Source organism: Tympanuchus pallidicinctus, unplaced genomic scaffold (genome assembly GCF_026119805.1).
Source record: "Tympanuchus pallidicinctus isolate F22 unplaced genomic scaffold, pur_lepc_1.0 scaffold41, whole genome shotgun sequence".
Lineage (NCBI taxonomy): Eukaryota > Metazoa > Chordata > Aves > Galliformes > Phasianidae > Tympanuchus > Tympanuchus pallidicinctus.
The window spans coordinates 768300-790480 of NW_026294760.1; the positions used below are offsets into that span (position 1 = coordinate 768300).

The 22181-nt window shown below is 50.8% G+C and overlaps 1 long non-coding RNA gene across 3 annotated transcripts in view; it reads left to right on the plus strand.

Annotated features, from left to right (window-relative positions):
- LOC128090004 (uncharacterized) overlaps positions 1-22181 on the plus strand; it is a 101072-nt gene that overhangs the window by 51584 nt on the left and 27307 nt on the right. Inside the window, exon 4 of one of the 3 annotated variants that reach the window (XR_008210756.1) lies at positions 8368-10603. The exons of the other annotated variants lie outside the window; for them this stretch is intronic. This is a non-coding gene — a long non-coding RNA (uncharacterized LOC128090004). Of the gene's footprint in view, positions 1-8367; positions 10604-22181 lie in introns of those variants that run through there. 3 annotated transcript variants of the gene reach the window in all.

Sequence of the window (22181 nt, forward strand, 5' to 3'; positions counted from 1 at the left end):
TTATTCCACCTTTAAATCATTTCCGAACCACTAAACCATTTTACAAGGACGAAGGAAAACATCAATTACAATTAGAGTGAAAAACTCCTTCAAGGCAAGCCTGATAGGCAGCAGACAGAGCCATCCGGGGGCAGTTCTTCCCCAGGTTCCTCCTTGAACTGCAATGTAAGCACGTCCTCATGACCTCAGTGCTCACAGGTCAGTGTGATCTGGGGCAACTCTTGTGCTGGGCAGTGGCATTGGGCAGACAACATCTCCTGGGACGAGCTGGGCTCTTTCCCATTGATACAAAGAGCACAGGCAGTGCTGAGGACTCAACCCATCCTGCATCCCCTGCTCAGTGCTCGTGTTCCCCTCCCATCTCACTGTATTATATGGAAAGAAAAACTCGGAGTGCTCCTTCTTCCCAATATTAAAAAGAACACCAAGTAGAACTTCTATAAAATAGGACGGGATCAATAATTGAGCATGGCCTAAAGCCTGGAATTAAATGAAGGAAAGTGGCTCCAAGCTTTTATCAGACCTACCCGACGTATTTTACCATTGCTCAAAATGAAATGAAATACTCAGGAGATGCGACTTTCGAAAATTGAATTGCCTTGAGACAACAGTGCCATGGTTTGGGGCTGAGGGGGTCAGAGCCCGCAGGGGGAGGAGGGCTGTGGCAGTGCTGCAGGTTGGCTGCATCATCCTGGAGGTGTCCCATGTTGCACAGGGGATGCATCAGTGCTGCACATTGAGACAACGCTCACTTCGTGCATCACCACGGCACTCAGAGCGCTGCAGTCCTGATAGAGCAAATTAAATTAGCTGCTAATTGCTTAATTGGTGAGGGGCTTTGTAAAGCAGCTAGGAGCAAATTAAGCAGAAGGGAGAAATGCTGTGCTGTGATTTGAGGGCTGCTGGGAAGGCACGGTGGGGCTGCAAGTCCCATCACTGCCTGGCGCTGGCCGTGAGCCCCAGGGGTGACCACAGTGTGGTCCTCACATCGCCCACCTGCTCAGTGCTGTGTGCTCGGCAGCATCCCCAGATGGTGCCCCCAGATGGAGCTCTAGGCAGCAAGCTCTGCATCCAAAGCAAGCGGAATTCTGTGCCTTCCTTGTCAAAAAAAGGAATTGAGGAGGGGGTGCAAAGAACGCACGTAAGTGTGGGGACCTCCGCCCGCAGCGCGATGCGTCCTCACAGCGCAGCCACAGGTGCTGGGGGCTCTCAGCCCCACGCCTTTAAATTCCAGGCAGATGCCGCATTAACTTGCGTGACTCCTTGCCTGTAACAGCACATAATGGAGCACGAATGATGTAACTCAATGTGATGCCAACATTTATAGGAAAAGACACTGCTTGCTGAGGTCAGGCTGGTATCTGATTGGAGCTGGCAGTGGGAGCAGCAGTGTTTGTGAGCCCACACCACGGCTCTCCCACAAATCACATTACTCTGAAGGCTCTGTTGGGCCCCTGGTCCAGACAGCTCCTCTGTACTGGGGGCAGTGATGGGGCTGCAGTGCTTCAAACCCACGCAGGGCTCCATGGGATCCACCACAGACAAACTCCTAAAATCGCTTCCAATGAGAGATTTTTTGGGGTGTTTTTTTTTTTTTTTTTTTCTTTCTTCTTTTAAATGAGCAGAAGGATTCTAGATAAACTCGATAAGGGCTGGAATCAAAACAGGATCCCAGAGCCAAAAGTGGAGTGACAGCTATTCCGGGTAGTGAAAATGATGACAGATTCTGAGCAGAGAAATGAAGGCAATGCAGTGAGAGGGGCTCATCCTGCAGCAGCACAGTTCTTGGGGCCAGGCAGGGGCACACTGCAGGGGTGGGCAGGGGTCTGCAGCCACCCCCAGAGCACAGCCTACAGCAGGGCGAGGGTCTGGTCTGTGCCATCAGAAGGCTGAGCCGCTCCAGGTTCTGCAGCAGATTGTTTCTTCTGCTGCAAAGTGACTGCTGGGATGACATGGGGAGAGACATCGAGCCAAAAAGAGTCTTAATTTTGTAGCAAAAGATCACAGTCAGACAGGAATGTTTCTTGATGAGCTTATGGGGAAATTGAGGCACTTGGAAGGTCAGACCAAAGCTGGCTGTGGCCCTGCTGGCTCATCTCTGCTTTGATGAGACTTCAGCATGCAGATAATACCTTTGGTTTTCCTGGGAGCTGAACCCTTTAAGAATCCAGTTGTGCTTGCCCAAGGCAATACTGGAGTGCAACAGACGCAGAAATGCAACAGATACAGGAAGCACAGCTCCTCCAGATGTGCAGAGCTGTGCTGGGTGCCTCACCAAGCCCTAGGCTCCATGAAACCCCCCTAGATGCCAACAGCACCACCTCTGGAGGGTGCAGACCGGGGCAGCGCTGCAACGCCCAGCCTGCCTGCAGCCCTCAGAGCCATTTGCAAAACGCTCCCTTTAAATAAGCACTTATTTTTAAACCGTGGTTCAAGTCTCACCGAAAAAAAAGCTTAAAATAATAATGTATAGCCATAATACATCGGACGTGAAATAACGCCGCCGACGGTAACATCAATAACGTATGGAATAATAAAAGCTGCTGCTGATGTTGGAGCTGCGCGGTCAGCGTAGCAGAAGGAGCTGAGGCTCCCGAAGGCTCTCCAGTCTCTCCCACCACCATCTCTAATTCTTTTCTTCAAGTACAAAATCATTCTTCCCCTGATCTCACTTGTGGTCAGAGCTCGGCGCAGGCCCATCACTCAGCACGGTGATTTGGTTCAGCAGGTGTTGGTTGGGCAATCGTTCATTTCGGGCTAATCTGCTGGCGGCTGTCAGGGGTTATGGAGTATTTATTGAGTTTGTGTCAGGTCCGGATGACCAATAGCCGGCAGTCGCTGGATGCCCATTGACACTGATGATATTGCTGAATTAAACTAGGTGATGTATACAGAACTTGCTTAGAGCTAGTAATGAAGCTGGGAACCATTTGAAACACAATACGGAGGGCCCCGGTGCTCCGGGCTTTGCTCTCTACCTTTTAAATAAAAAATTATTATTATTTTCTTTTAACGCCAAAGGAGAAGCCATGAATCGAGCTCCCCTGAAATATTTAGAGAGAAAAATAGAGTAGCCCAATGGAAATGAAAATCATCTTTATATTCTGTGGATTTACTGCCTGCTAGTTGGGCAGCGACTGAGGAATTTCTCAGCCGCTTTTAGAAAGGCAGCAAGGGGGAAAGCGGAGCGGGGAGGATGATGAGCTGATTATTGATCATGCTTCAAGGACCTGATCCCTTAAAAGCTTTGCTGAGCACCTTCAGCTCTCATTGACTTCAGCTCAGCGCGGGATCCGGATGCATTTGTCTGCGCCACGCCGTGAATCGCGCTTTGTGGGGACTGCACTGCCTGTGCCTGGGAGCTCAGAGTCCACTGAGGCGAGAACTGAGCATGGGGAAGGCAAGATGGGGCCACGGCCATGGGATGTGCCCTGATCACAACCCACCTGGGGCTGTCCCATCCCACCCGTGGGCACTGCTCACCTCCCAGCAGCTGAGGGCACACAGCCAGGCTCCAGGCTGACGATCAGACTGCGTTGTTGCTTCATTATTCTGCAAAGAGCATCAGAGTTAATTTGGGGGACAATCAGCTCGTCTGAGGCTGTCACTGCTGCTGGCTGAAACCTGCAGCGCTGGAGAAAGAGCAATCAGAGCTGTGACCTTGGCAAGGACTGGGGTTAGATTACAGGCATGATTAAATGCCGAGGAGAGAGCTCTGAAGCTGCTATTTGAATACCTGTTTACATGTAGGATAATAGATGGCCACCCGCTGCCTGCGAGGCTGTAATTCACTCTGGGGATGCTGGGACGCAGATGACACCATAAAGCACACGAGGCAGTGCAGGATGCTGGCAGAGCAGCGCGGGGCCCTGCGGTGATTTACGGCCCTGGGCTCGCTCTATGGCCATCTCATCTATTGTCTTTTTATTGCAGACACTGCACAGAGAAATTATTATTGTAAAAATTTGTTTAAAGGAGCTCCGTAAACTCACTTTGATCAGACAATTTCACCTTAAAATCCTCCTGTTCCTGTGGCTGGAATGAGGATGAATGGCGTCTGAGTTATCCTCGGGTAAGGCTCCATGCCAGGCGGCAGCGGGGAGCTGCAGTTGGGCTGGGAGGGCCTCGTGGTGACATGGGGCAGAGGCAAAGCTGAAAACACCATGTGTGCAGCCTGGGTTCTTTGAAGGGGTTGAGACCCCAGGAGCCCTCCTGCCCACCCACAGCATTGCTGACAGCCCCAGCAAATGGGGTGGGTAGGGATGGGATGAGGATGGATATGGGAATAGGGATGGGATGGGGAGAAGCAGTGTGAGCTGAGCTGCAGATCAGTCACCTCCCTTCTCTCCATCAATAGAATGGGTGTTAATGGCTTCTCTGAGCTTCTGCTCCTCCTGATGAATGATCTTTTTGAAATCCTTTCTGAAAAAGCACAGTTTGGGATTGGGGCTGAAAGCTCCATTTGATTAAGAGACTCAGGTGCAAATTAGGAGACTTTCGTGTGCTCAGACTTCCTGCTTTTTCCATTAGGACCCAAGATGAAAATATTTCCATTACCATTTACAGCCCTTTGGTGCCTTCTCTAGTGCAGTCCCTGGAGCCCTCTGTGCACAGCCCCTGCTCAGGATTGGGGCTCACAGTTACCTGGTGCCACAGCCATGACCTTGGGCAGGGCACTCCATCTTTGGCTGGCGGCGGTAAACAGCAGATAATATTTCTCTATTTCCTGCCCTGCAATGTGAGAATAAATCAAGTGAATACAGAAGGCTGCTCGGAGCAGCCTAGGAGCCAATGCCTTCCCAAGGTTTGTCCTGTTCCCATCGCACATCTCCTCACCCTGTGCCACTCACTGGGATCCAGCATTCCTCCAAAAGTGCCACTGTGCTTTTGGCAAAGTGCTGACAACCTCTGTGCAGGTTTTCCCAGGACCTCGCAGCAAATTATCGGTGGCATTTGACACAGTGATCAGTGCCTGCCTCCCACCTTGCCATTTGCCAACCACTGTAAGACATCAGACATGAGGGTGATCTCTGCATGTGCCATCTATCCAGGGCTGTGTGGCAAGAGAGGAAAAAGAAGGAAAAAAAATCCACCATCTAAACACATTGGCACCCAAATCCCATCTCAGCTGAGAAAATGGTGTTTCTAAGAGGTCTGAGAAGGGCTTCTCAGTGTGTCCATCACTGTCGGATGACCCAGGAAGCGCTGAGTGCTCCATCTTTGTGCTGAAGAAAGGTGGTGGCAATGGGGCTCACCTCATGCTGACCACCACCCAATTCTCCTTTCCCAGAGGAGGAGAGGGTTCTTGGGCACCAGGGGAGGCTGTGCCTTGTGCCCCACTCTCTTGGGGCAGCCTTAAAAACCCAAGTTCCTAAACAGCTGAAAAAACATAAAATGCTCCATATACTCTCTATAAACAAGCAGTTAGAGAAACCCAGGCTGGAAAACACTTGGTGGAATAAGGTCAAGCTTCTCATATGAATCAAATTAGTGGCCGCTCAGCTAGCACCGCAATGCATTAGGCTGAAGGGACGGGGGAACACAGCTATTCTCAAGGTTACACTTTTGTTTCCTCTCTGGACTGCTGGCTGCCGGGTCTTTGGCCACGCTGAGCCATTCTAGGGGATATCTGCATCCACCTCCCAGCGTCTGCTCTGAAGGCGGTGATGAGAACCCTGATTTAAGAGGAGGGAGCTGTGAGGTGGGCAGTGGTGGTTTCCCCGATGGCTGAGCAGCAGCGTGCTGGGCTCAGGGCCTGCAGCACACACTGAGCATCGCTCGGAATTCAGTGAGAGTTTCTCGAGACTGAAGCGTTCAATTTTACTCCGCTGAGCATCCAGTATAATCCATTGAAAGGGCACTGTCCTTCAGGCCTTTCAGCCGGGCTGACAGCTGCCCTCTGATTAATTGACAGGTTAAAAAGATTGATTCCACATGTCAGAGCTGTAACCCTGCCAGAACAATACGGCTGTCAATTGGGCTGTAAAACAGACGCTTACATTAACAGCCCTGACAGCAGCAGCGCATGAACACATGCACCTGCCTTTATGGAGAGCCTAAACACACAGCCGGGCAAAGATTAATCATCCTGAAAGCAGTGCTGTGGGATCACATAAACGTCGCTGCAGAGGAGAAGCTGTGCTCAGACTGCTGGGGGGACCCACGGCGGGGACCCCAGCACTGATGGCCACGGGGCAGAGCACTGCAGGGCTGTGCAAAGCACAGCCAGGGCATAACCCTGAGCACCAGCATTGCCCGGGGAGGGCTGCGCTCCAGAGATCGATGCGGGCACTGCAGAGCACAGCTCCCAAGCACAGCACTTCTGCTCACTCGCTCGCTTTCCTTATCAGCACAATGTAACTCATTAATATCTGTCAGGCGGGGCTGTTTCCAAAGATCCTCAGCTGGGGCGCAGTGCAATATCTGAAGGGCGATTCATTTCTCTGACAGTTTTGGAGCTGAGAGCTCTGCTGCGGGCACTGAGTCCACATCCATGGGTGGTGGCCCCGCACTCCCACCCCCAGTGCTGAGAAATGCCAAAGCCCCGCACGCCCCGCAGCGATACGGAGAGGGTGAGTCACCGGGAGCCGGGCGCTGCCAGAAGACGTTTCAAAGCTTTTATGGGGAGATTCAATGCAGATATACAGAGATCAATTATCTTAAAAGCAGCAAGGAGGTTCAGCAAATATTTCCAGCTTTAAACAGGTTTATTTCCATCTGCACTTATCTGTGCTATTTAAACTCCATTGCTTGCAGTTAATCTTTTGTAATGCAGCATAAGAGGGCTTATTTACTTTCTAATGACATCAATTGGCCATAAATATTAGACATCTAAGGTTCGCTGAAGCTGTAGGGACAGTTTTCCATTCCTACTTGACATTTGACTATTTGCAGTGCTTCCTTTCTGTTTGTTCTTGTGTGACTCACTTATCGGCTGTCATAGGCCCGTGTTCGATTTATTTAAATTGAATGAATAAGTACATTAGGCAAAGCTGTCAGGGGAAGAGAGAATGGGAACTCGCGGGGATGAGTGATAAGTCAACAAGCTGCAAGGGAGATTCTGAGCAGAGCAGCACAAATCAAAGTGCTAAAGAGGAGGAACAAAGCGTGGTGACACGGCTCTGCCGGGAGCACAGCGGTGCAAACGGGTCCCGGAGTGCATCGCCAACGCCAATGCATCTGCAGTTGCTGCAGGATCAAAGGCTGCAGGCTGCTCACTGCCACCGAACTGGGAGCTGTGCAAATACCCAGATAGCTCTACATGGGAAGACGGTGTTTCTTTTTAATTTTCTTCATTGCTTGCTACTTAGCCACACTAATTAATTGCGGAAAGCTCATATCGCAGCCCTACTGGAACTGTCGGTGCTGAATCCATTTGTCATGATCCAGGAGGGAGGAAGAGACCTCGAGTCATGCTGTCATTCTCAGCTCATGGAAGCAATTTGCTTTGCGTGAGAGTGGCGGGGATGAAAGATGTGTTTGGGAACCACCTTGGCTTGCAGAGTTCCCCCCCTGCTTTGCACACTGTCTGCCAGCCCTGCACCCTGCTGGGTGCACAGGGGGTTCTGGGTGTGAGAGCCCCATCCTGCTCTGTTCTGCTGATCCTCTCCCCCGGCACTGTGCTTTTGTTTCTCACCTCCTACCCCCCACACCCCCAGACCTTAATTGGCAGAACACAGTAAATCAGAGCTGACAGTGGTTGAATAGCAGCTGATTAAAATCATTTGTTTTCCAGCTCGGCCAGCTGCAGACTTTTGCCTGCATGACTCTTGTGGCATTCCCTGCATTGCTCGCTCTCTCTCCTTCCTTTTGAAGGAATCACATCGCATTTTTCCAATTCCTCATGGATGAGGTGCTCTGATTGCCCCCTCCACTGCCGCCAGCCCACTCCCATAAGCGCAGCTCCATGCAGCCCACAGCCACGTGGAAGCTCCCACAGGGCTGCACAGTGCTCTCCTCTTTCATTGCACGGCCACATCTGCTTTGGGTTTGTTTGTGCTTGTTTGGCTTGTTTTTTCCCAACAGCAAAGCTGGGAGGGAGGGAAAAAGCATTTAATTTCTAATCCCACATACCCGGATCGCAGAACAGTGACAAAAGAGTTGGGAAGAAGCTGCCAAGGAAGGAAGCACCGGCACTGAGCGGGTGCATTGCAGTGAAATGCATTCCCATCCCAAAAGCAGGGTCACCGCCAGCCCCGAAAAATGCACTCTGGCCACGAGTGCCATTCCCCGATCTCCAGCATCTGCTGCCATATGCATCGAATTAAAACCAAATGCAAACTATAAATCTCCCTGCCATTCCTCGGAAAGGTTTCACATGACAACCACATTCCTGTGACACTTTCCATCTTATGTTTTACCGCACAGGCTAACAGCTGTTTCCAAAACAAACGCTGGTGATGAGCAGACAGAATCATGGCCGCTGGGACAAAGTCGCTGTTGTTGCACCGGGGCTGTGCCCATTCAGCTCCATGGGCCCAAAGCACGTGCAGGGAGCTCATGGGAGGACTGAGGTCTGCGATGGGATTCTTCCATACAAACGTTATTTTCGTGCACAACCACGTCATGGAGCCAGGATGGCCTCAAGGATGTACTGTGCCCTACAGAATGGACCTAATTCTGCCTGCAGGTTTCCAATGCGGTGAAGTTTGCCTGGGTGACATTCACCTTCTCAGCACACAGATGGGCAGCACCAGTTCCGAAAGCAATGGCCTCGCCGGGAGGATGTTTACCTTCCCAAGCCGCCTTCTCCTTACATTTAAACAAAAACGTTTCCTTTTCTAAACAGTTTACATTTCTGATTCCAGAGGTATCCTGCTTGCCAAAACTGCCAGTATTTGTCTCACTTTAAATGCATTTATATGCTAATGCAGACAGTCCCTCCTGCTTGCACACGTACCACACACAACTCTATAGAAATTACTCCTTTCCTGCTAGATTTACAAGGTGTAGCCATCAAACTTCTTTTCAATTCATGTGCATTGACTGCGACCCTGCAGTGCTGATGGTGCTGTGATGTGGTGGTGAAGTACAGCTCTGGGTGAGCCATTGGAGCAGTGGAGCGATGCTGCATTTGGAGGAGGGGGAGGAAGGAGACATAATAGCAGGGATATGGTTTGGGATGGCTGGACAGCAGCACTCCTGTTTATGTCACCTTTGGGATCATCATTTATCTTTCCTTATCCCCCACCCCTATTATCGTCCCTCACAAACATGTCAGTCTGTTTAACTTCTTCTTGAAAACTACGAAGAGATTCTGCTTTCAGAATCCCCAAATCTTTCATTTTGACAGTCCTGTTCTGCATTAAGGTCATATTATAATTGACACAGCAGAAGAAGATTAATTGTTTGGGTTGCAACGCGCAGACAGACGTTGGCTTTCTGTCTAAATTTGGGACAGTCGTTCTCATGAGGAACCTCAGAACTTCTCACACAATGGAAACTCCATTTTTCAGCCAGCCACAATCGTAACGCCATTGCACCACTATTAGTCTTGAAAGGACGTTTAAAAAAACTCGGATTACTCACTAAGATCTAAAGAACAATGTCATTCTTAAACTACCTTTCTTCCTTTCAAGTTTTCAGGACTGAAAGCTGACACTGGGAGGGGGAGAACTCTGACTCATAGCAGGCAGGTCGGACGGCTTGCCAGATCAGCCAGGGCCCAGCAAAGCTCTGCGTTATTCTGGAAAATAACGATGGAAAATTCATTTAAGAGTCATGTATGGCTTTGCCGGGGTGGAGGAGGGAAGGGGCAAATTTAATTCAGGCCCAGAACTCCCCTCAAACGGATGCTGGATGTAAACTTTAGCTGCGTTTCTGTCAGCCTTAATGGATTTCACTTATGGGAACTATAATAAACAGCTCATTATGGAGTCAGCTGCGGGAGCGTTTTGAGCCCAACAGGGTCATTTGTTTTCCAAGGCAGATTTAGTCTAAAGGGGGTGGACAGAATAATCCCGCGTTCAAAGTGTCTGCATTAGCGCTGGAGGAGCGGTGACAAAGTGGCATTGGGTCCAAAGCAATGGCTGCTCTTTGCCCAAGCACGGCAAGAGCGCGGGGACGTCTTGGTGCTCACTGAACACAGCTCAGGGAACGGTCATTGCTTCTTCAAATGTTCCTGTTAACAGCACTTTAAAAAAAAATAAAAAAAAATCAACCATAAATTCAGCTCAGAAACCATCCTGGCTAATAACGCCGAGGATGGAACTTGTAAATGCCATCGCAGCTGCAGCTGTTGTTGTTGTGAACACTTTGAAAGCCGCTGCTTTCTTTGCTGGAATAATGATCTGCACTGTGTGATGACCCTCGAAACGTAACAGTGCTGAGAGATAACAGAGGAGCTGGGTGCTCGGGGAAAACAATTTGCCGTGAGAAAAACAGCCTGAGCCTTCATTACATTGGCTCTGAGTCCTACTCCTGAAGATGCTGTCGATGCTCCGCTCTCTTTTGAGGTTGGCCTCATCATTTCTTGTCCCTTCATTACGATGCCATTTTTTAAGCCTGTGACTGTTGAGGAGACTGTGCGATGGACGTGGGTCGCAGTGTGGTTACAGCATCCCCATGGTGCTCGTAGGGTCTGCAGGAGGAGCAGAACCAGGTGGGCTCAGCACTGCGTGGTCTCACCCCAGCCCATGGGAGTGGGGCCATATAGGGCTGCCATCAGCCCATCCCAGCACTGGAGGGCTCTCTGGGTCAGAATATATTCCCCTCGCTCAGAGAAGGCAGTAACTCACAGCCCTGCAAAGCACTCTGCCAATACAGCATTTGCTGATGTATAGCTACAGCCATTTTCGCTGTTTCCCTTACTCTGTCTCCGTATAGAATAATATGCGATTAATTGATTTTCTGTCGCTCTTTTAGTACGGAAAATTAATTTTGGAGCAACCTTGTTTTCTCAGGGTATGAATTCTCTACATGCAGAGTAATTCCGCTCCTACATTATTCATGAGAGAAAATAGTGATGGAGTGTGTAACTGAGGCAGCCCCAAGGCCACAAACTGATAGTCTGCGTTACTGATACAACAATATTCCACTGATGCTTCTAAATAATTCACGGCTACAACTCAATTTGGCACCAGGCACGTGGCTCGGGGTGTGTGTGCTGAGAAGAGAGGGGGGATCCTCAGGGCAAGAGGAGCCATGCCCAGGGCTGGGGCATCACCTGGTGCCAGTGGTTCCTGTTCTTTGCTCCAGGCACAGAGCACCAGTTGGGTTTTGCATTTCCCACTGCAGCATAGTCTCCTAGGGGGGGTACATGCCACCTGCCCCAGGTTCCCCTGTATGGATATGGGCTGCAGAGAGGGTTAACGGCCCCAGAGCTCTCCTTGTGGAAAATGGATGGGGCCTTTCCTCCCTCCTCCCCGCCTCTGGCATCGGCTGCACGGAGCGGGTCCAGCAATGGAGAGCCCCTTCCTGGCACCGGCCTCCCTCCAGATTAATGACTTGCCATGAGATGCCGAAGTCACACATCGGGATTTTTTAGCGTTGAACTGTACCTGGCACCCCGCGGCCATTTATCACGGGGCTGCAGATGGAAGGCGGCAGCAGCGGGATGCGAAGGGCCAAGAAACACAGCTCTGCAGCCAACCCGCTGGGGGCTGGAGGGCTGCACTGCAGCCAGCCCAATGAGGGACGGGGGGGCAACTGCTTTGGTTTCATCTGAGATGATAAATAGGATTTCTTTGGGATATTGGAGCAGCTGCATCTGACCTGGCTATTCATCTGACAGATCTTCGGGGTGCGTGATAACAGCTCTTAGAGGATGGATGTGGTGTTATAAGCCATCTGGGCACTGAACGTGATTAATGGCATTCACGGAGATAAACAGATCGCGGAGTAAGAGAATCCCTGCCCTTGTTGGGGACTGGAGCAGCACCAGGAGCTGAAGCTCTCCCAGCAGTTTGTGACACATTGGTGCCAAACCCTCTGGGGGACAATGCCCATGTGCCACCAGGAACAACCCTGCAGCATCCCATGGCCGGGGGTCAGCACCCACAAGGCTGGTGGTGGAGAGGAGGGGAACCACACCATCCTCAGTGCAGAAACCAACACCCAGAGGGATGGGTTAAATAAACACTGAGATTAATTAATCACTAATGGCACAGACTAAAGGTGAGCCTTTACCATTTACAGACTGAAGACAGGAGGGTCAGGATCGAGGAACATTCACATTCCATTAGCAGAGCCCCAGCCCTGCCAAAAGGGAGGGAGAAATCCCTTCAGTCCATGCAGAGGAAGCTCGAGCTTATTGTTTCCTGCCAGGGCTGGGGCTACGTTTTATGAAACACCTGCGATGGAAAACACGAGCACAGACCCGTGGGGCCATCCCTGAGGACGCGGCCCCGCGCCGCGGTTGGGGGCTCTGTGCCACGCTCCGTGCCGCCGTGCCCGGCGAGTTCTCCTGGTCGGCATTAATAACAGCGGATCAATTACAGCAGGCAACCGGGAAAAGGGATTGTGAAATCCTTCCTGCGTAGTGCTGGAGGTGGTGTGTGTGCATGTGTAATGCGAGCGATACAAGCCACCCGAGAGGGGCTATAAAAGGTGCTTTCTTTTGCCTCCAAATTTTGCTCTGTGGCTGCTCTGTACCGTGCACCAGATGCAGCAGCAACAGCGCGAGGCCTATAACCTCCTTCCAAATGGTAATAAATCCCACAAGACCCCAGCACACTTGTAATTTACAACTCTGCTAAAATGAACATTATTTCAAGCTAAGCGTATTCTCCAAGGTGCAGGAGGAATGTGGCAGCTTTCCTGCTGACAGCGGAGTTTCTTTTTTTAAATGTCATGCATTCACTTTCATTACTTCCAAATAATTGCCCAAAAGATCAGCAGTCGGATGGGAGGAGAGCGCTTTGTATCGCTGTGGGTCGATCCCGTCAAGGCACAAAGTAGCCATGGGAATGGGCCACGGTGGGCAGTGCTGGTTCTGGGTTCCCCCCAGCGCTGCCTGGGGCAGAGCAGCTCCAAGACAAACTCCAGATCCTGTAATGCAAGCCCTGAAGGAAAGCTGTAAACATAGGAGCTGCTGGCAGAGAGCAGGGCTGGCCCAGGGCTGCAGCAGCAGCTCCCGCAGTGGGAGGTTTGGTCCTGGGATGGGCGCAGGCAGTGTTTCTGTCTAACAGCTGGAAAAGAAGGGCTCTGTGGTTCATGCAGTTTTCTTCCTCTGCTGGAAAGAGTGAAAGGAGTGATGGAAAAAAAAAAAAACAAGAGAAAAACAAAACCTGTAAGGAAACCCTGGGCAATGAGGGATGTGGGGAAGAAGCAAAGTGCAGATTAGGAGAAGGCACCATCCTGTCTGCTTGGGAAGCAGCTGCAGGTGCATGGCACATTGCTCAGTGAGCTTGGCCACAGTGAACTCCCACCACCCTTATCTTCATAGGAGGAGCAGCACTGTGGGGCTCAGCGCTCAGTGATGCACTCTGTGCAGCTGCATCCCTGCACCCCTGCTGGTGCAGATGGATGGGGGCTGCCCCAGCACCCCCCAGAGCATCCGACAGGAGCCAGCCAAGTCCCCACACCACTGCCTGGTGTCCTCTCCATAAATGCAATTTACCTGAATGTCAGAGGAAAGCATTACAGATAACACACTGCGTGCGTCTCTGACCCAGTAAGTGCTGAAATCACAGATCTCATTATTCTGACATGATAGAATTTTTTTTCCCTCCCCGCTGCAACCCCGCTGCTGTTGTTTTCCAGACTGCAGACATAATTGCCGAAGGTGCAAAGCCTCCGCAGACAAATACGTCTTGCTTACTTCCCTAAATCTAGCAAAATGCCAGTTCTGTGTGTGCATAAGGAAACGCCGTTAGATCACGCTCGCAAGCAGCGCTGTTTCCATCGGGCACCACTCAGAGCTGCGCTCACCTCTGGGATGGTGTGAGACAGAATGCAGGGCAGAACAATCCGAGGGCTGACTGCAGGCAGTGCACACAGGGGCTGCAAAGCACCGTGTGGGTGAGTGGTGAGGAAAGGGATGTGCAGGGACACGGAGGCTGGCGGTGATGTGAGCGGCCTCCGCAGCAGCTCTGGTGTAGCAATAACCCTACGTGGCTTTAATTGCAGCGCCATTAGGTCAGCCATGCAGTGATTGAGCACAGCCCTGAGCATAGCATGGGGAGGAAGGGCTGCAAGGCAAGTTTGCCCTTCAGGAGCAGAAGAGGCGTGGAGCAGAGTAGGAGGATAGGGCAGGTGTGTGTCCAGTTGAGCAGGACAAGGGGAAATGGTTTTAAGTTGGAGGGGGGGAGATTTAGGTTGGATGTCAGGGAAAAGTTCTTTACTATGAGAGTAGTGAGGTGCTGGAACAGTTTTCCCGTAGAGGTTGTAGATGCCCCATCCCTAGAGGTGTTCAAGGCCAGGTTGGATGGAGCCCTGGGCAGCCTGGTCTGGTATTAAGTGGGGAGGTTGGTGGCCCTGCATGTGGCAGGGGTTTGGAGCTTCATGATCCTTGAGGTCCCTTTCAACCCTGGCCATTCTGTGATTCTGTGAGTACCTGCACAGCCAGCAGAGCTCAGTAGACAGCAGGGAGGAAAAGAAGGGAGAATATCACCTTGGATTTGGAGAGGTTTCCTGATACAGCTGCCCTCTGCTGCTCTTCTTCAGGTGTTTGTGAAGCACATCATCCATCCTTGCAGGGTGCAGGTGGATGGAGCCAGGGTCAGATGTGATATGCAGGTGTGCGGAATGCCCCACTTTGAAGCAATTCTGCTATGTGAGGGTGGACCAAGCAGGAGAGCTGGGAGGCAATTGTGTTGTCCTTGTGATGTCCCTTTTGTAGTTCCTACTGTCACTGGTCTCCAAATGGCCCAGTTATTAATAAGAGGTGGAAATCAGTACCATGTGTCTCATACTGGATCTGAAATATGGGTCTCCTCCTTCACCTGATGCTGGTGAGCAATGCTGCTTCTTGAGAACATTTGGTTCAGAGTACAGCAGAAAAGGTGCCCAAAAGTTGCACCGTGTCCTGATCTTCCCGTTCTGGTTGGCAAAGGCAGATGTGCCTCCCAGCATAGATCTGGGGGTCTAAGCAGCCCCTGAGCAGCCTGATGCTGAACTGTGCTCTGATCTCAATGTTACAGATGGGGAACCATCGCCATCCAGATCCCTTATCCTCACACTCACTCCCATGGTGAGAACGCACCATGCAGTTCAGCTGCGGCCCAGAGCGGGTGGCTGCATCCACTGCTGAGAGCCTTCCCCCCGTGCAATAACCTCTCATTATTTTTTAATGTTGTTGTAACTTTATGGCTTAATCAGTATTTGCAATTTGTTAGTAGTCCAGGCTGCAATAAAATTGTTTTCCAGGTACTGAAACATCCTATCAAGGTTTGTAAAGCAGTGGTTCTTAGTTTATCACACTCATAAAAAGCACTGGCAACTTGACAGATATAATAACTTTTTTTATCAAGTGTCTAATTTGAGAGGAAATTAAGCCATACATTACATGCCGATCCAAACTGGAATTGGAAAAAGACCCAACCACCCCACTCCCACCCCAGCGTTTCCTCTCCCATCCCATTCCTTGCCCAGAGCTGGCTGTGCTCCTGCATTCTCTCTGCAGTACCCTCAGATTGCGTGTGTATTTTTACAGGGCACTGCACACTTTATAAAAAATAATTTATGTGGCCTGCATTGATGTCACCGCAGTGAAACAATGCTTTGCCTTTACTGCAGTGAGGAGTGGTGATTTATACAGGCGCCTGGAAATGCTTCCTCGAAATGCAGTGCAGATTCTCCAGGCCACTGCAGCAGCCACTGCGTTCCCATCCGGGTGCTCCCCATTATCACTCCATTCTGGGGGATGGGGATTTGTTGGTAGGGAGCAGCTGGCCCTGCTCAGGATGGGAATTTGTCTTTGGGAGTTTGATCCATGCATCTAACACCCCACCCCAGTACCAATCTGAGTAGCATTGATGGCTACTATCACACAGATCCCCCATTCCTCCTCCTTCCTCTGCTATGTAAACCGAATCATAGAATTACAGAATGGCCTGGGTTGAAAAAGACCACAATGATCACCTCATTCCAAACCCTCTGCTATGTGCTGGGTCACCGACCAACAGACCAGGCTGCCCAGAGCCACTTCCAGCCTGGCCTTGAATGCCTTCAGGGATGGAGAATCCACAACCTCCTTGGGCAACCTGTTCCAGTGCATCACCACCCTCTGGGTGAAAAACTTCCACCTAATATCTAACCTAAACCTCCCCTGTCTTAATTTAAAACCATTCCCCCTTGTTCTATCTCTATCCACCCTCATGAAAGCCGTGGTGCTAATTGTAAAGCCTGTCCTCAGGCAGCAGTTGCAAAGATCATTATTTTGGTGGTTCATTCCAGCATAGACTTTCCCTGATTCCCAAAAGTGGCACCAAAATGCCAATAATGGACTGAGGAGGAGCAGGGTTCATTGGATGCAGCTGTCCCACTGCCGAAGCTGCAGCAGCAGCAGGACTGGCCACTATTTGTTTAAATTTTCATGCTCACGAATGTCAGTGACACAGGAGACAAGTTTATGGAGAGCAAAAAAAAAAAAAAGAAAAAAAAAGTTGACAAATGGCCCAGTAATCAACTGGAACATGCAATAAATCATTGGAGTGCCAATAACACTTCCAGGACGAGCTGCGAAAGGTCATTACGATGCCACCATGGATCACGCAGCGCCAAACAAAGCAAACAGAACATGTTGGGAATAGGATTATGGGAGAAGCATCTGTCAGTTCTAATTAAGAATTAACTGTGGATCCTATGTAAAAAGATGTGTGGTTTGTTCCTCTCTCTCTCCCCTTTCCCACTTAGCTCTCCATTTTTTCCCTCTGCAAAATAAAACTCCATTAGTTATAAAAGAGCCCTCTGTCAGGGAGTCCATCTGACAGCAGTGCAGTAAAGCAGTGTGACAGCAGGGCTGCAGGGCAGGACTGGGCTTTCCTTGGTGCCCAAGGGCAGCCATGAGCTGCGCAGCCCACAGGAGCACTCGCTCAGAGCCCATAGGTTTGGAGAGGAGCAGTAGGTAAAGAAATGCTGATGAGGTAAAGCAGACAAGTTAAAGAAATGAATGCCAATAAGGGAAAGGCATCACGGAATGCCCCACTCCTCCCTTACTCTCTCCACCCATAACACCCTGCTCCTCCTTTCCTCCTCTCTCCTTCTCCTCTCCCACTTTCTCCCACTTTCTCCCCATTAACCCTAGCCAAGTTTTACTGTGTGGGTGCCCATCCCAGGGCTCCTGCCATGAGTGGGCTATGCAAGCCGCGTGCTTTTCTTTATTATTATTATTATTTTTCCTTTCTTCTCCTCTATATTTCCAGGCCTCTTTTCTGCTTAAGTTGGCATTTCTTCTTTTTTCTCTTTCCTTTTTTTTCTTTCCCTTTCTGCTGACTGAGACAAGACCGCGTCCTACTTCAGCACCCCAGGATTTGTTACATCTTCAAGGTGCAGCTTTATGGCTGCAGTTGTCCCGTTTATGGTACAGTTCTTCTTATGGGTTCTAATAAACTTTGTAGCTCCAGGGTGCTCTTAAATCCTGATATGAAAGATAGAGAAGAATCATTATTTAGTCCAACTAAATATAGGATGCTTCACCCTTGAAGGCTGAGGATAATGTTTCTCTCGCAGGTGTGGACAGACCCATAACTTCTGTGTGCAGCAAGTGCAGCTGCAGGAGGAAATAATCAATGTTTCCCATGGAAGGAAGAGTGCTCAGCCCAGTGGAATGGGGAGAGGCAATGGCAGCTGGATGGGTGCTTAGGAGGATCGTTTAGCACAGGGAAACAGCATTAAGGCTTCTTAGAAGGAGGCATCAGCTAGGAGTGCAGGGTTCAGCTGAGAGCTGAAGACATTGCTTGGTGCAGTTGGAAGTTCCTGAACCTCGACCGTGCAAATGCAATAGGAAGTTCTCCTGTGTCCAATATTCAAGTTTCCAGATGGAGTCCATTTGCCACCCCAACCAAGGTGACCTCAGCACCTGAAATATGAGAAGCAGAAGGGAGGTTGCCAGGCTGGGATGCAGCACTCACAATGCAAGGGGAAGCCAAGCACTGCTCCTGTTGAAACGGCGCAGGATGTGCTGCAGGCAAGCTCAGTGTCCTCAGTGCTGTGAATAAGCTGGTGGGATGCAGAGATTGCTTTGTGGTTCTGGTAGCAGCCAGTTGTATTTGGGCCATTTCTGTACCAAAGCCCTCTGCATTTGTATGGAGCTTAGGGCACTTCTACCAGTCCTGCCAGGGGTGGAGGAGGGTTGTGGGCTCTACACTGAGCATGTTCTACATCGAGTGTGGCCCAACATCAAGTTGGGCTCTACTCTGTGTGGATTTTACCTTGAGTCGGGTTCTACATTGGGCAGGTACTACACTGAGTTGGGTTCTACATTGAGTTGGGTTCTGCATTAAGTTAGGTTCTATATTGAGCTGAGCCCTGCACTGAGTGGATTTTACATCAAGTTGGATTTCAGAGAAACGCTTTTCTTATACATAGTTTTTTTCCCCTTTCCTCAGCTTTCCCAAATCCTGTCTGATTTCTATTTTCATTCTGGGAAAGAAAAAGGAGGTCAAATGAGGTGGAAAGGCCTACATCATTCTCCAAGTTTTTTCCTGTGTGTGTTTTTCCTTGGAAGTTCCCTTGGAACAGCAGTGCAGCGCATTGCACACCCCAAAGATCAGTGGTCCCTTTGCTTGGCAGAAGTTACTGTACACCAACCATTGGTATGTTGTAAAAAGCCATCAGACAACAGCGTATTGGATCTGCAGTGTGGCTTTCAAAGCCATCACTCAGTTTCATTTCTCTGCATGCATTTTGCTTTCCGTAAAATCTCTGGGTTTTGTCTTACACGAATTATGAGAGATTTGTTTGTAGGGGGCAGTAATGCAAATCATTGGAAGCTGCAAATGAACTTCCAATTAAACACAACACCTCCCCAGAACCAGCGGTCTTCAAGATATCAGTGGGCCAAGAGGAGGGTGACGTGGAGCAGAAGATCCCTCAGCCTTCGCCAGCCTTTGGCCTTTCTGCCTTCTTTTCCCCTTTTTCCTTACACCTCATCTGCTGTCGCAATCCCCCTCCTGGCAGTGAGTGATGGGCTGTCAGTGCTGGCACAGAGCCGTGGCCATAGGAGCTCCCAGAACACACCCAGCAACTCACCATGGGGCCGTGGCAGCAATGCATCCCCCACACTGCCAGGAAAGATTCCTCCCCCCATCCCCATGACCTGGTTACGCACATTTTCTGCGCTTCCTGCATGCCGCAGCCCTGGCTGCTCTCAGCTAACGGCACAGAGGTGGTGCTGGCACTGGAACACCCATCTGATTGTGCTCACACGTATAAATAATTGCTTTAAAACACATGGGAAAGGCCAGGCTGCGAGACAGCAGCTTATTTGCCATTCAGATTTATACAAATATATATATATATATAGTTAAAAGTGCATTTTGTAAGCTCTCAGGGTGCTTGGCAGAGCCATGGCCCATCACAAATGCACTCGAGGTACAGCTGTGGGTTTTCTAGAATCATGGGGAGCCCATGGCCGCCTGTGGGACAAGGACAAGAACAAGGGCAGGAACAGGGACAGGGAAAGGGACAAGGAAGAGACAGGGCAAGGACTTTGCCACTAGGCTGCTGCTGGCACTGGGAGCTGTGCACCTCCCCACATGAGCCCTTCCAGCAATCTCTCCACATTTATACTAAGCTGCTCCTCCCCAGCAGATGTTCAGAACTCACACGGAGGAACTTCCAAAGTAAACCATCTGGAAAAGGAAATAGCAAAGCCCTGGTGAGCCATCCCCCTCCTCTGCTGTGCCCTATACCTGGCAGTCCTGCTCCCAAAGTCATGGGGAGGGCTGGGGTGGGAAGGACCATGGGAGCCATCAGGGCTTCTCTTTGACTTCAGCCTTGCTTTCAGCTGGATGAGGAGCTTCAGCCCAATGATCTGCTCATGAGAATGGTCTTAGGTCTCCTTGGCCCTGGCCAAGCCCCATCCAGCTGCCACACTGCTCAGTGTCCCCACGGCTAATTTCATCTCTAGGCATGTGGGAATCCTTCAGGGAGCATGCTGTGATCCCATTGCAGTGCTGCTCCTGGATTTCTTCTTTTTGAGGATTTCACTGAGGTCTCCCCTTCGCCATCTTCCCTTCTGCACAGCCCAGGAAATGGGGCAGTGAAAGCCGAGTCATCCATTCCTGCGTTATGTTTCCAAAGAAGAAAGTGTGACTGTCAGGTTTACAAAAGATTGTTTATGTTCAGCGGCGTGAAATGGGGAGCGAGCACACGGAGCAGAGCGAGAGAAAGACTACCCTGCCCGTGCTGACAGCGCGGCATTCATCCTCCACGCTACAGCAGACAAAGCGCTGGTGCTGCCTGACAGCGGCCATAAATCACCGCTGGGAGATGCTGTACCTACAGCTTATACCACTCCAGATGACAAACACACAATAATCCACACAGCACAGCACTTTTTCTCCCCTCCCTCCCTCGAATTCATTGGTGCTCCGGTGAAGGGGGGATGGCGTGGAGGAGACCTGCAGAGCCAGGGGCCGCTGAGGGGTATGGAGAGCTGAAAGCTGTGACCAAGTGAGCTGGGACAGGAGGTCCCAATTTGCCATGGGCATGAGGAGGGGATGCCAAGCGGGGCTGAGTCTCCTTTGCAGTGCCCTGGGGGCACCAGGGTTTGACTGGGCGGGGGCAGCTGTGGCTGTGCCAGTGATGCCACTCTGCCACATCCCCACCAAAGGCACAGCCCAGTCCTGGGATGCACCCAGGCTCTGGCTGCTTGCAGAAATGCCAACGCAGCATTGCAAGGCCACTGGCACCTTGGGCTGAGGAGGGAAAGGAGAGCTCTGTCTGCTTAGACAGCTCTTACATCCATGTATCCTAATTAACAAAAGATCTAATTCATCAAAGTGACAGCAGCTGTATTTATATCACCTCCTTCCATGGGGGCTGCTGGGGGTTTAGGGTTGGATTTTTATTCCTTTCCCTTTTCTGACAGCTTTATCTTTCCCACACACATTTTTATATTCCCTTTCTGGGGGAGAATGATTGATAATGAAGCTCTCCTTGGGAATAGGGCCATTCATTTGACATTTCCTGCCTCCCCCCAAAAGTAGAGGGAGACATGGGGGGGAGCAGGAAAGAGGGCTCACCCTGATGTGGGGCAGGGCTGATCTCCTGGCAAAGCAAACCCTGAGAGCCTGACAAGGCATCTGAATAGCACCTTAAATCTTGGAGAGCATAAAAGGAACCCCAACTGTTTTGGTTTGCTTTAATACCTGGAACCGCGTGGTTCAGAGCGGGCAGAGAGCGATGCTGAATTGCCATATAAATACAGGGGCTGTGGCATCTCCGAATTGCTCTGCTGTTCTCAGCAGGCTTGCTGGCGGGAGGAGTAAGGCTTGGCCATGATATAGGAACACCGAGATGGAGATGGTGGCAATGAATCCCCACTCAGCCGCTCCTCCCTGCTGCACTAAACCCCTGGTGTAGGCAGAGGAATCGCAGGATGCGAGGAGCTCGTGTGGCTGCAGGAACGGAGCCTAGAGCAAAGCCAACCCTCCATCCCTGCTTGGTGGATCAGCCATAAAACAGAACCAGTGGCATCAGGGCGTAGATCCTGATGTGCCGGGCTCCCTACTCCTCCCGCAGCCTCAACTTCTGATGAACCAATGTGCTTCGGTGCGCATTTATATGCAAAGGCGTATAATATGTCCCCTGTATCTAATTATCTGTCAACCTGAGGCAGTTTGTTTTCCAAATCGGCCTCTCGGCTGTGACTTTATGAGGTCGTAAAGAAAACGGTGCCACTCTCGCACTGGAGCGCCAGGAGAGCCTGGATCAACAAATTACCGGCGGTAATGGTGTCTGCCTGCCGCCATCCCCAGCACGGTGGGGACAGAGCCTGACCCCATGCCCTCCCATGCACCCATCCCTGTGCACCACCGTGCACCCAAACCCATCCAGCCCCGTGTCCCACCATCCATCCATCCCCATGCACTGCCACGCACACAGCTCCATGCACCTGGCCCCGCACGCCCGTCCCCATGCACCAACCCCATGGTCCCCATGGGTGCAGGTGTCCCCTGCTGTGCTGAGCCTGGCAGTGAGCTCCAGCTGAGGATTCCTCTGCTCACCCCGCTCCTGTGATTAATGACAGAAAAGAATTAAAAAAGCAGCGGGGAAAAAGAAGAGTGAGGGAGAGG